The sequence below is a fragment of the Ruditapes philippinarum genome, unplaced genomic scaffold, assembly GCF_026571515.1.
Source record: "Ruditapes philippinarum isolate M1 unplaced genomic scaffold, ASM2657151v2 ctg1003_1_1_1_1, whole genome shotgun sequence".
Taxonomy (NCBI): Eukaryota; Metazoa; Mollusca; class Bivalvia; order Venerida; family Veneridae; genus Ruditapes; species Ruditapes philippinarum.
In genome coordinates this window covers 81,666-95,048 of record NW_026854335.1, presented here as the reverse complement: position 1 = coordinate 95,048, position 13,383 = coordinate 81,666, and the positions used below count along the sequence as shown (strand labels likewise).

General features: G+C 34.3%; 1 protein-coding gene across 2 annotated transcripts in view; it reads left to right on the top strand.

Moving 5' to 3' along the window:
- The window catches only part of LOC132739850 (DNA-directed RNA polymerase III subunit RPC1-like), a 150,938-nt gene that overhangs the window by 64,213 nt on the left and 73,342 nt on the right, over window positions 1–13,383 (top strand). The window lies entirely within an intron of this gene.

Genomic DNA, 13,383 nt, shown 5'->3' with positions numbered 1-13,383 from the left:
CACTTTTATCAGAAATTATTTTAATATTTAAACACTAATGGGATATCTGGTACAACTATAATACTGGTTTTCGAAAAAATTTACATAATCATATGCAAAAAAAATACTGCTTACCATCATGTTTTGAGACTTGATTCCGGGCAGGCAGGCGAATTGGTTGGGCCATTTTTGGTAACAGTTTTCTCAGCAACTACTCTACAGAACCTCATAATATTTTGTATACAGCATTAACACATTGTTCCATACCATGGGATTCGATTTCAGGTCTGTCACTCATCCACTTCATGTTTACTGACTTAGTTAAATTCATAATAATGGTCAATGGTAGGAATTTTTTCTAACAATTTTCTCAGCAACTACAGTCCGACCCCGGTTATTCGACAACCCTTTATTCGAATACCCGGCATTATCCGAAGTAGATCGGCGGTCCCGTTTTTATCTCTATATAAAACAATATAAATACGAGCGTATTATTCGAAATGCATTATCCGAATACCTCCTATTTTTCGAAGTAAAATTTCAGTCCCGATTATACAATTGTGAAAGCATTTCACACCTATTATTTGAAGCCAGCCTAATTTTTATTCGAAGCCAGACTAATTGGCGCAGATCCACTCGCTGACCAGATATCCACAGTCATGTGTGTAATAAGACAATCATGATAATAACTCTTTGTGTGCTCTTTAATCAATTTTAATTACCGAAATGAAAAACTATGCACTGTGTCCGATTTTGTTGAAGATGACAGCAATAATTTTTATACATTCCGTATATGTGAATTTGTTAAAACATCAAAACATTTTTTTCATTAATTTTTACGCTACATGAGAGCCTTAATTTATCCTAATCGAAATCGAGTTTAGCTGTAAATAGCGTAGTGACGACACGGCCATTATCAAGGCTTTGCGCGAAACGAAACGATACATAATGTAGAATAAAATGAAAGTATTTATGTCTTCAATGTCAATACAATAATTTTTTTACGCATCTTTTCTTTAATATTTATTTTTCTCAATTGATTACATGAAGCAAGTGTCTTGTAAACGGTAGTTTTGCGATGATTGGTCAAAGTGGAGTAGTTTTCGTCTATCACAATATTCCGATTTCGATTATTCGAACCCATCGATTATTCGAAGTAAATATTCAGTCCCAGGCACTTCGAATAAACGGGGTTGGACTGTACTTATCACAGCCTCTTGATATTTGGTATACAGCATCAACATTTAGTCACATACAATGGGATATGATTTCAGGTATGTGGCTCATCCACTTCCCGTTTGATGACTTAGTTAAATTTTTGGCATTAATTGTAAATGGAAGGAAATTTCCGTAACAGTTTTCTCAGCAACTACATAACACAGCCTCTTGATATTTGGTAATGTAACTGCATTGATATGTGGTCCCAAGTTCAGGTCTATCGCTTATCCACTTCCTGTTTACCGACTTAGTTAAATGTTCGAAATTAATGGTCAATGGTAGTACATTTTTAGCTCGACTATTCGATAAGTAGAGTTATTGTAGTCACCCGAGCGTCGGCGATTTTTGTCTTTGACCCATTTTTATTGAAGTATTATCCAAATTTGTACTTCGCCTTGTTAATTATGATGTCATTGTTAAAATTTTCATGATGTAAACACACTACAGGGAGTGTATTTTTTAGCAACCTATACTTTAAAGAAAAGAAAAAAAGAGGTATTTCTATACACTTGATTGCATTCCTGTTGCTGTTGGCCAAAAAAACTTTACATTTGACACTAACTAAATAACATTAAAGTATTTTATAAACATGTTGCTTGTTTTAAATAAGAAAAATCCAGTTAAAAACTATTCCTTAAGGTGAGCGATATAGGGCCATCATGGCCCTCTTGTTTTCTTGTCTGCCCAATAACTTAAGAATCCTTTTACCCACAGTCTTAATATTTGGCATGCAGGTTAGTCATGATTAGTAGATGAACCCTATTTATTTTGAGGTCACCAGGTCAAAGGTCAAGGAGACGGGCCTTGACTTGAAAAAGCTCGTCCGCCCAATAACTTAAGAATCCTTTGACCCACAGTCTACATATTTGGCATGGAGGTTTATCAGGACCATAAGGTGACCCCTATTGATTTTGAAGTCACTGGGTCAAAGGTCAAGGTCACAGGTGCCTTGACTAAAAAAGCTTGTCCGCTCAATTGCTTTGACTTTGGTCAACAGTCTTCATATTTGGTATTGAGGTTGTTTATGACTATTAGATGACGCCTTTTGTTTTTTAGGTGACTGTGTCAAAGGTCAAGGTCACAGGGATTTTACTATAATAAGCTTGTCTGCTCAAATGCTTAAGAATGCCTGTCCGCAGTGTATTGATTTTGACATTTTCACATTTGAAGCATGTAGAATACATTTCTTAGCAATGCACTGGCTTAGTAACCTCAGATTTTGCAGGGAGGTTGTCTTTGAGCTCTCAATGGGCACTGTTGATTCTGACAAAGTGGTATGCGGGGGTATTCATGCCATGACATTGGCAGTTCTAGTTATTTATGTTATAAAAATATAGAAGGTGGTGGTTGTGTCCGCTCTGAAACTTCAATATTCATGAAAGGATTGTAATTTTTCTTTCACATATGAATTGGCGATAGATGTATGGTGTGTCGCAAATAAGACTGGGTTCTACGACTAAGGTCAAGGTCGTCACTGTGGGGCTTCAAACTTTCATTTTTATGCCCCCGCCATATAATGGCTGGGGCATATAGTGTTACCCTGTTCCGTCATTCCGTCCTTTCGTCATTCCATCCTTTCATCATTCCATCCTTCCGTCATTCTGTCATTCCGTCATCATCAATTTCCGTTCATTATCCCCCGCCGATGGAATCGGGAGGGGGATATACTTTTGGCGTTGTCCGTCCGTCCGTCCATCAGTCCGTCAGAATTTCGTTTCCGGAGTAGTTCTCTGCAACTACTGGCTGGAATTCAACGAAACTTTATTGGAATCATCAATATGAAGAGGAGATGCGCATATCGTCGGCTTGTTCCGGTCAGACCCTTTAACTCAGAGTTATGGCCCTTGATTAGTTATGTAGTATGCATATAGAGTAAAAATCTTTCCGCACTACCTGTCTGCAACTACTGGCTGGAATTCAACGAAACTTTATGGGAACCTTCAGTACCAAGAGGAGATGTGCATATCGTCGGCTTGTTTCGGTCAGACACTTTAACTCAGAGTTATGGCCCTTGATTAGTTATGCAGTATACATATAGAAAAATATTTGTTTCCTCGCTACTTCTCTGCTACTACTGGCTGGAATTCAATGAAACTTTATGGGATACTAAGAGGAGATATGCGTATAGTCGCTTTGTTCCAGTCAGATACTTATAACTCAGATTTATGGCCCTTGATTAGTTATGCAGTATGCATACATCTCATTGGCATTTCCAGATTTTACTATTTAACACAAAGTTATGGCTCTGTTATTGCCCTGAATATTTATCAAGTTGAAAGAATATTACTGTTTATGCCATGATTAATATATAAATAAAGCCTTATGTCTTCAGTTGTTGTGTTAATAATAACCAGTACTCGGCGGGGGATATAAATTCAACGAATTTGCTTGTTGTGTTAATAATAACCAGTACTCGGCGGGGGATATAAATTCAACGAATTTGCTTGTTATCTTAGTAATGGTTGCACATATTCAACTCAAATTTGGCATATGGATATGTCATGGTTAGATGATTTTTGGTAGAGTTATGCCCCTTTTACTTTGAAAATAATATGAAATTTTCAGTTTTCGTTCATAATCTCCCCAACGGTATTACACATTCAACTCAAACTTGACAAATGGATATGTCATGAGAAAATAAAGGTCAAGTTCGAATTTGGTCATGGTTCAATGATTTTTGGCAGAGTTATGCCCCTTTTACTTTGAAAATAATATGAAATTTTCAGTTTCCGTTCATTATCTCCCCAATGGTATTACACTTTCAACTCAAACTTGACATATGGATATTCAAAGGTATGCGCAGGCCAAGTTTGAATTGGGTCAGGGTTCAATGATTTTTGGCATAGTTATGCCCCTTTCACTTTGAAAATCAGTGTTTTTTTCACTTTTGGGGGAAGGGGGTTGGTGCCGTTTGGAGGGGGGAAAATGCAACAGGAGGGGGAATTTTATTTCCTCACCAATGAGGAGAAACCAAAACGAATCCAATGCATATTTTAATACACCACTTACCACTTTGTTTGACATTGTTTTCTTCCAGTGAGTAGAAAAGGGGAGCAACTCTTGCAACATGAGTTGAAAATACGTCGCTTTTTCTTAATATACGGATCTAAAATATTGACAGCAGAATTTAAAGCGTCCATGTTAAACTTGTTGGGACGCGGGGATTAGCTCCCCTTACATACCCGTGAACAATTTGTAAACAACTTAACAGTAAGTCTTACAGGCTTAAAATGAAACATTTTTCGGCAGTTATATGCAAAAAAAAATGGTATTCATTGCAGGCAAATTTTGGCTGCCATATGGGGGGAAATTTCAGCTTTGAGAGGGGAAAAAAACATTCTATTTTGATGGGGGAATGGGGCCGTATTTAGCCAAATATTTTGGTGAAAGAAAACACTGAAAATAATATGAAATTTTCTGTTCATTATCTCCCCAACAGTTGTACATATTCAACATCAAATTAAAGATATGGAAATGTCATAAGAATGCATTGGTCAAGTTCGAATTGGTCATGGTTTGATGATAGCTGACAGAGTTATACCTCTTGAACTTTGAAAAAAAATCAGAAATTTTAAGTTTCCGTTCATTATCTCCCCAATGGTTGTACACATTCAAGTCAAATTTTACATATACATGTAGATACATCTTAGGAATAAGGAGTTCAAGTTTGAATTTGGTCATGGTTAAATGATTTTGGACCAAGTTATCTTTCTTGAATGTTGGAAAAATTTTGAATTTTCAGTTTCAGCACTCGTACTTTTGTGGAAATGTATGTACCCATTATTTTGGCTACAAATATGCATCATATGCAATTTACAAAAGGTTAACACTAAATAGTTTCAGTGCCTTGAACTTTGTATAAAAATGGTTTGTGTTAACATTGAATAGTTTTAAGGGGTTTGAACTTAAAATGAAAAAAATAATTTGTGGAAACAAATTTGGAACTAAATATTATAACATCTGAATTTTTGGTTGCATGCGGGGGCATCTGTGGCATGATAACACATTTCTAGTTTTGTTCTATAATTATAGAAGGTGGTGGTAATGTCCGCTCTGAAACTCCAACATCTTGAAAGGATTTTAATTTTTCTTTCATATATAAAATAACCATAGATGTATGGTGTGTTGTGAACAAGACTCAGGTTTCTATGACTAAGGTCAAGGTCACTCTGGGCAATCAAACTTTGTCATTTTTTATGTTATATAAATAGATGGTGGTGGTTGTGTCCCCTCAGAAACTTTAGTATGCATGAAAGGATTTTAATTTTTCTTTCACATATGAAATAACCATAGATGTATGGTGTGTTGCGTACAAGACCTGGGTTTCTTTGACTAAGGTTAAGTTCACTCTGGGTGTTCAAACCTTGTCATTTTTTATGTTATATAAAGATAGGTGGTGCTAATCTCCGCTCTGATACTTTGGTATGCATGAAAGGATTTTAATTTTTAGCTCGACTATTCGATAAGAATAAGTAGAGCTATTGCAGTCACCCGAGCGTCGGCGTCGGCGTCGGCGTAACCACTTATGTTAAAGTTTTTGTAATAGTTCAAATATTTTCAAAGTCCATAGACATATGGCTTTGAAAGTCCATAGACATATGGCTTTGAAACTTTGCACACTTGTTCACCATCATGACCCCAACCTGTAAACAGGAGGAGGTAACTCTATCAAGCATTTTGACCGAATTATGCCCCTTTTTCGACTTAGAATTTACGTTAATGTTTTGGTAATAGTTCAAATATTTTCAAAGTCCATTGACCTGTGGCTTTGAAACTTTGCACACTTGTTCACCATCATGACCCCAACCTGTAAACAGGAGGAGGTAACTCTATCAAGCATTTTGACCGAATTATGCCCCTTTTTCGACTTAGAATTTACGTTAATGTTTTGGTAATAGTTCAAATATTTTCAAAGTCCATTGACCTGTGGCTTTGAAACTTTGCACACTTGTTCACCATCATGACCCCAACCTGTAAACAGGAGGAGGTAACTCTATCAAGCATTTTGACAGAATTATAACCCTTTTTCGACTTAGAATTTACGTTAATGTTTTGGTAATAGTTCAAATATTTTCAAAGTCCATTGACATATGGCTTTGAAACTTTGCACACTTGTTCACCATCATGACCCAACCTGGAAACAGGAGGAGGTAACTCTATCAAGCATTTTGACAGAATTATGCCCCTTTTTCGACTTAGAATTTACGTTAAAGTTTTTGTAATAGTTCAAATATTTTCAAAGTCCATTGACATATGGCTTTGAAACTTTGCACACTTGTTCACCATCATGACCCCAACCTGTAAACAGGAGGAGGTAACTGTATCAAGCATTTTGACAGAATTATGCTCCTTTTTCGACTTAGAATTTACGTTAAAGTTTTTGTAATAGTTCAAATATTTTCAAAGTCCATTGACATATGGCTTTGAAACTTTGCACACTTGTTCACCATCATGACCCCAACCTGTAAACAGGAGGAGGTAACTCTATCAAGCATTTTTTTTACTATCAAGCACTAAGAATAGTCGAGCGTTGCTGTCCTACCGACAGCTCTTGTTCTTTTACATATTAATTTACCATAGATGTATGGTGTGTCACGAAAAAGACTTGGGGGTTTTTACGACTAAGGTCAAGGTCACTGTGGGGTTCAAACTTTGTCAATTTTGATGTCAATATACATATAGGCAGAGATGGTCGTGTCTCCTCTGAAACTAAAATGCATGAAAGGATTATATTTTTTATTTCACCTATGAAATTATCATAAATGTATGATGTGTTGCCCATTATACCTGTGTTCCTACACCTTAGTTCAAGGTAACTGCTGGGGTTTAAACTTTTTCAATATTTATGGTATATACATATAAGTGGTGGTTGTTGTGTCCACTCTGTAACTTTCATATACATGAAAGTTTCAATTTTCATTTAAAAATATGAAGTCATCATAGATGGACAATGTGTTGTGAACAAGACCCAGGTTTCTTTGTCTAACTTAAAGGTCACTGCTGGGGTTTGAACATTTTTACCACCACACTTAACATGATATAGGTGATTTATAACTAGAATCCTTGGAGGGCATTTGTCACTTTCTGTGACAGCTCTTGTTATGCCACCGCAGTATCTGCGATGCGGTGGCATATAGCGATTCACCTGTGTGTTTGTGTGTTATATAGATTATATAGTGAACTTAAAAAATCTTCTTGTGAAAAACCACTAGTCCAATTTCAACCAAACTTGGCAGGATTGATCCTTGGGTGAAGGGCTTCCAAAGTGTTCAAAGAATTTCATTCCATGCAGAAATCTGGTTGCCATGGCAACCAAAAGGAATTATAAGAATAAATTTAAAAAATCTTCTTGTAAAGACCCAAAAGGCCTAGAGCTTAGATATTTTGCACAAGGCATTGTCTGGTAGACCTCTACCAAGATTGTTCAAATTATAGCCCTGGGGTCAAAATTGGCCCCGCCCTGGGGGTCATTGATTTTCACTATATGTACATATAGTAAAAACTTAAAATACCTTCTTGTAAAAACCCAAAAGGCTTAGAGCTTAGATATTTTGCATAAGGCATTGTCTGGTAGACCCTTACCAAGATTGTTCAAATTATAGCCCTGGGGTCAAAATCGGCCCCGCCCCGCGGGTCATTGATTTTCACTTTATGTACATATAGTAAAAACTTTAAATACCTTCTTGTAAAGACCCAAAAGGCCTAGAGTTTAGATATTTTGCATAAGGCATTTTTTTGTCTGGTAGACCTCTACCCAGATTGTTCAAATTATAGCCCTGAGGTCAAAATCAGGCCGCCCCGGGGGTCATTTGTTTTCCTTATATGTATATAGTAAAAACTTTAAAAAAAGATTCTTCTAGCAATTGACAAATGCTAGAGGTTAGATATTTTGCATGAAACATTGTGTAGTGAACCTCTAGCCAGATTGTTCAAATTATAGCCCTGGGGTCAAAATTGCCCCCTCCCTGGGGGTCATTTATTTTCAATATATACATATAGTAAAAAATAAAAAAATCTTATTGTCTGAAGGTACAAGGCTTAGAGCTTTAATATTTGTTAAACATCTATAGGTACTCTACCAAAGTTGTTCAAATTTTGCCTCTAGTGTCAAAATTAGCCCCGCCCCGTGGGCCATAGGTTTTCCTTATATGTATATAGTAAAAACTTAAATAATCATCTTCTCTAAATTTACAAAGGCTAGAGTTAAGATATTTTGCATTAAACATTGTGAAGTGAACCTCTACCAAGATTGTTCAAATTATAGCCCTGGGGTCAAAATTGGTTCCGCCCCAGGGGTCATTGATTTTCATTATGTACATATAGTAAAAACAGAAAATAAAACAAATGTTTTCTGAATGGGGCAAAAGCTGCAGCTTAGATATTTGACTTGAAATGTTTTTTGGTGGACCTGTATCAAGATTGTTTTTAATTAAACCCTTGGGTCAAAATTTTGCCTTGCCCAAGGGGACAGTGACCTACTTTCTTGTCCTTTGATGTACAGCAATGAAATTTTGACCATGTGTACAGTTTTAGTAGTAAAATTGAACTTTGATATCAGGTGACCTAGATTTTGATGATGTGACTTACTTGTCCTTTGATGTTTAGCCATGAAATGGACAGATTAAGATGTAAAGTGAACTTTGATATCAGCTGACCTAGATTTTGACAAAGTGTCTTAAATTACTGTGTTGTCTTTTGATGTAGTCATGAAATTGAGGCTGTGTGAAATATTACCTTTTCCACAAAATTCACTAGACTCAAGTGCTTTGATATATTCCTACCTTGATCTTTTATTGGATGAACAATATATTTAACCACTGATCTGATAATAAGAATTAATAAGATAGGTCAGGGATCTATGCATTATGACAATCTTCAATTGTATAGAAACAAAAAAAATCTGTTCCTACACTACTATTTAGTGTTGTATTAATGCTGTGGCATAGCATTTTTCTCAAATGCAATCTTGTTTTTCCACATAGAATAATATAATTTTTTTTTTAAAAGAAGAGAGCAGTTTCAAATATTTAACATTAAAAAATGATGCATTACGAGTATGATATTTGTATCAATCATGTAAATGAAGATGCATAAAATAATTTTTTTTTACTTTCTTTTTTAGCTCGACTTTTTCTTGAAAAAAAAAGTAGAGGTATTGTTAAAGTCCTGGCGGTGTTGCCGATGCTGTCCGCAAACTTGTACCTGGATCATAACTTTTTGAGTTCTTGGTGTATTGTCTTCATACTTGGCCACAACAACCCTTGGGACAAGACCTTTCAGTAGACCACACTAACCTTGACCTTTGACCTTCATCAAAAAATGACCTTGACCTTTAAGGTCAAAAGTCTAAATTTTGCTTGTTCTTGCTATTATTGGCTGTTACTTTGTTATTTTTGAATGGATTGTCTTCAAACTTGAACATAATAATCTTTAAAGATATCCCTTAAAAATTACCAGACAGACCTTAACCTTCACTCAGAAATGACCTTGACTTTGAAGGTCAAATTATTAAAATTTTCATTTTTTTTGGGCTATTATTGGCTGTAACTTTGTTATTTTTGAAAGGATTGTCTTCAAACTTGAACATAATAATCTTCAAAGATAGCCCTTTAAAATAACCAGACAGACCTTGACCTTCACTCACAAATGACCTTGACTTTGAAGGTCAAATTATTGAAATTTTCATTTTTTTGGCTATAATTGGCTGTAACTTTGTTATTTTTGAATGGATTGTTTTCAAACTTGAACATAATAATCTTCAAGGATAACCCTTACAAATAAGGGGACAGACCTTGACCTTCACTCATAAATGCCCTTGACTTTGTAGGTCAAATTATTGAAATTTTCATTTTTTTGCCTGTAACTGGCTGTAAACTGAAACTGAAACTGTTTTATTTAATTAAACGCCTATTTCTATATACATATTCAATGGCGTTGTACAAAAGGATAATAAAAGTATGTACATATGGATAAAAAATCGAATATGCATGACAAATGAACTACAAAAAAATAAGTAACAGAAATCAGCCGTGTACAATATAAAGTATTAAAAAGTTAAAAAAAAAAAGAATAGTTATAAAAAATAATAATAAAAAAGAAAAAGAAAAAAAAAAAATTAATGGTTATTTAAGTAAAATTGTAAACACATTTCCACATCTCGATCAGTTTACAGCCCAATCACAATCTTAAAACAATGCGTAAAAATCTCTAAAATACTGCGAATTCACTTATATTCGTGGGCATGAAAGTTCGTGGTTTTATCAAAACGGGCATTTTCGTGGGTTCTTAAATTCGTGGATTTTCGTTTTCTTGTTAAAAAAATTCAGTAATCTAATGCAAAGTAATCTTAATCGCCGAACATTTTTACTTACAACATGTACATATCTTTACTTGTCACACAGCGGTTGTCAATAAATTTAATCCTTGCCTCTGGGCATAACTCTAATACAGCCAGTTACTGCCGATAATTGACTGCAATTAACACATTTATGTGACATGATATGCACCTCCATTGGACACACTGCCCCTGTAATTCGCTGATGTAAACATCGCATAATTTATACGACACCTGGCACGTTTTAACCAGCGAGATTAAAAGTTTACACTTAACATATTTGACAGTAAGTAACTACACGCAACGTCATAGCGACTGTGTAAATTTACATGCATATAAATTATTCTCGGTAAGTAAAACGAGTATATGTGGATCTTGTAAAAGTCGGTGGCGTCTTTAATGTTTACGGAATAGCATTCGCACAAATACTGATTAAAATTCATATAAACTGGAGCATTTAAAAACAACAAAAGAAAGAACAATAAATCTGTTTTAGCGATCGTATTTTTTTTATAGTTTTGTGTACTTACGACATTAATATCAAAGACTTTTTTTAATTAATAAGAGCAAACTGACAATTTTTATTAGCGCTAATTATTGCACTGCCTGGGTTCCAATATTTACTCGATTATGTCTAGTATTCTTGTTAACACAATCAAGTCCTAGTAGACTACAACGATCAAGTATGTATATGCGACATTTGTGACAGTAAATTGAGGACATATAATCGAGTTTTCTTTTAAGTTTCTTAAATATTGCAAACGGATTTGATATGTCACTAACCTGGTTATCTGTCTGTACTTTCATCCATTTCACGAAATATTGGCCGGAAAAGAGCCGACGCATGTTTGTAATATATAGAACAGAGACAGGGTAAGAAGTATTTGTTGGGATAAAAGTTTGTCGGATCTTAAATTCGTGGATTGACCTACCCACGAAAACCACGAAAATTCGTGCCCCACGAATAATAATGATTTTACAGTAGTAGGTTTTGACATTTTTCTTGAACATGTCCAAAGTCGAAGACTGTCTTATATACAGAGGCAATTTATTCCAGAGAGTTGGACCAAGGGCAAATACTACAAATTCTGGATAAATCCATAAGAAAACCCCAAGGTGCATAAGTACACATGCTGACCAACATTCTTGTAAACTTTCAGGCCTACAGGCTGTAACTTTGCTATTATTGAATGGATTGACTTCATGTTATAACAGAACATTCTTAAGAACAAGACCTTCATGTTTATCAAACTCAAATTGACTTGGGGCTCTCTAATGACCTTGATCTTGAAGGTTAAATTAGTGAATTTTCAGATTTGTGCATTAAATGACCATATATATTTATTGGTGTGTAATGTATATATAAATGCGTATATATATATATATATATATATATATATATATATATTAAAATGTGATAAATGTTCCTTGTGCAGTGTTTAAATAGATAAAATGATAATATTTAAGATATAACAAACTCTATGTAAATTCAGTAGCGCTTTCAATGCTTTCTTCGCATATCTTCAGCCGAAACTTTAATAAACAATAAACATATAAACAAATGACGTAACGTCATGAAAAAAAGCGGGAACGTTAAATGATAACGTATTTCCCGGCAAACACAATGTGGTTATTTATACTGTAAAATTATAATATTACGGATTGTACGGATTAATCCGTCTGTAGATTTTCCACAGTCTTTCTGGAAAAACTCTGGAAAATAACCGATTTTCCATGAATTTCCATGAATTTTCATGAAAACAAGCTTTTTTCCACAGTATTTACAGAGTACTCTGGAACAATTTTCATGGAGAACTCTGGAACTTGACTTTTTCATCAAAGAAATAACCATGAAACAGTTCTGGAAACTCTGGAAAGTTAACACTTAGACAATTTTCAAGGAGTTTTACTCTGGAAAACACTCATTTTTGAGAAAGTTTTGGACTTAGGAAATTTTCATTTGATTGCTGCATTTATGTATACTTCACTTAATACTTTAAACCTTAATATTTTTTCCTAAGTTAAAAGCATAAATAATCTTTTTAATATAAGACAGTTTTCTGGTTTTAAGACATAATTAAAATAAATATGGCATTGACACAATTGTAAACTGTTGACCAGATATTTAAAAACAGCAAGAACATTTTTTAATGACTTTAATTAATTAACATTGAGATTGGTCATACATGTATACTAACTGTAATTAAAAGTAGTAGTTAGCAAAATAAACACTTACAGCAAAACAAAATGAAACTGTAATAAGCCCATCAAGAGCTTAACTGTTTCTTTTTTTATTGCAAAAAAATTAAAAAAAAAAAACAACATGCAACCCCATTGCCACACTTTGGCATTGAAAATGCATTAAGTTATTTTTTTATTTAACTCTCATTTTTTTCAAGGTATCTCATATCAAGCCTGATCTGAGTGGTACATTATTATATTTACCCTAAGTTAGAAAAAATAAATACACAATTAAAGAGAAACAATTTAAATTTAAGAACAAATGTAATGCACTTATAGTTTTATTATAATAATTGATGATAAATTTATTATGTATCTCTATTGAAGCAGGGTCTTTCAAATAGAATGGTCTGGAGTCTGACCAATTTTACGAAAAAAGTTGTCTCGGCTGAGTCATGTGATAAGGTTATCTACCGACCCTGATCTGGCACAGTACATCACCGTTCAAAAAACAAAATATAAGCTAATGTTTTATTGAATTAATCAAAAAATGATTGAAAACTAATCCTGGATGCATTACACTATCAGTTTTTATTTTCAAAAATAACAATTTTGTAGATTTGCAATGAAATATGAAATTTACGTTCCCGGTGTCAAGGTAAAAATCTACT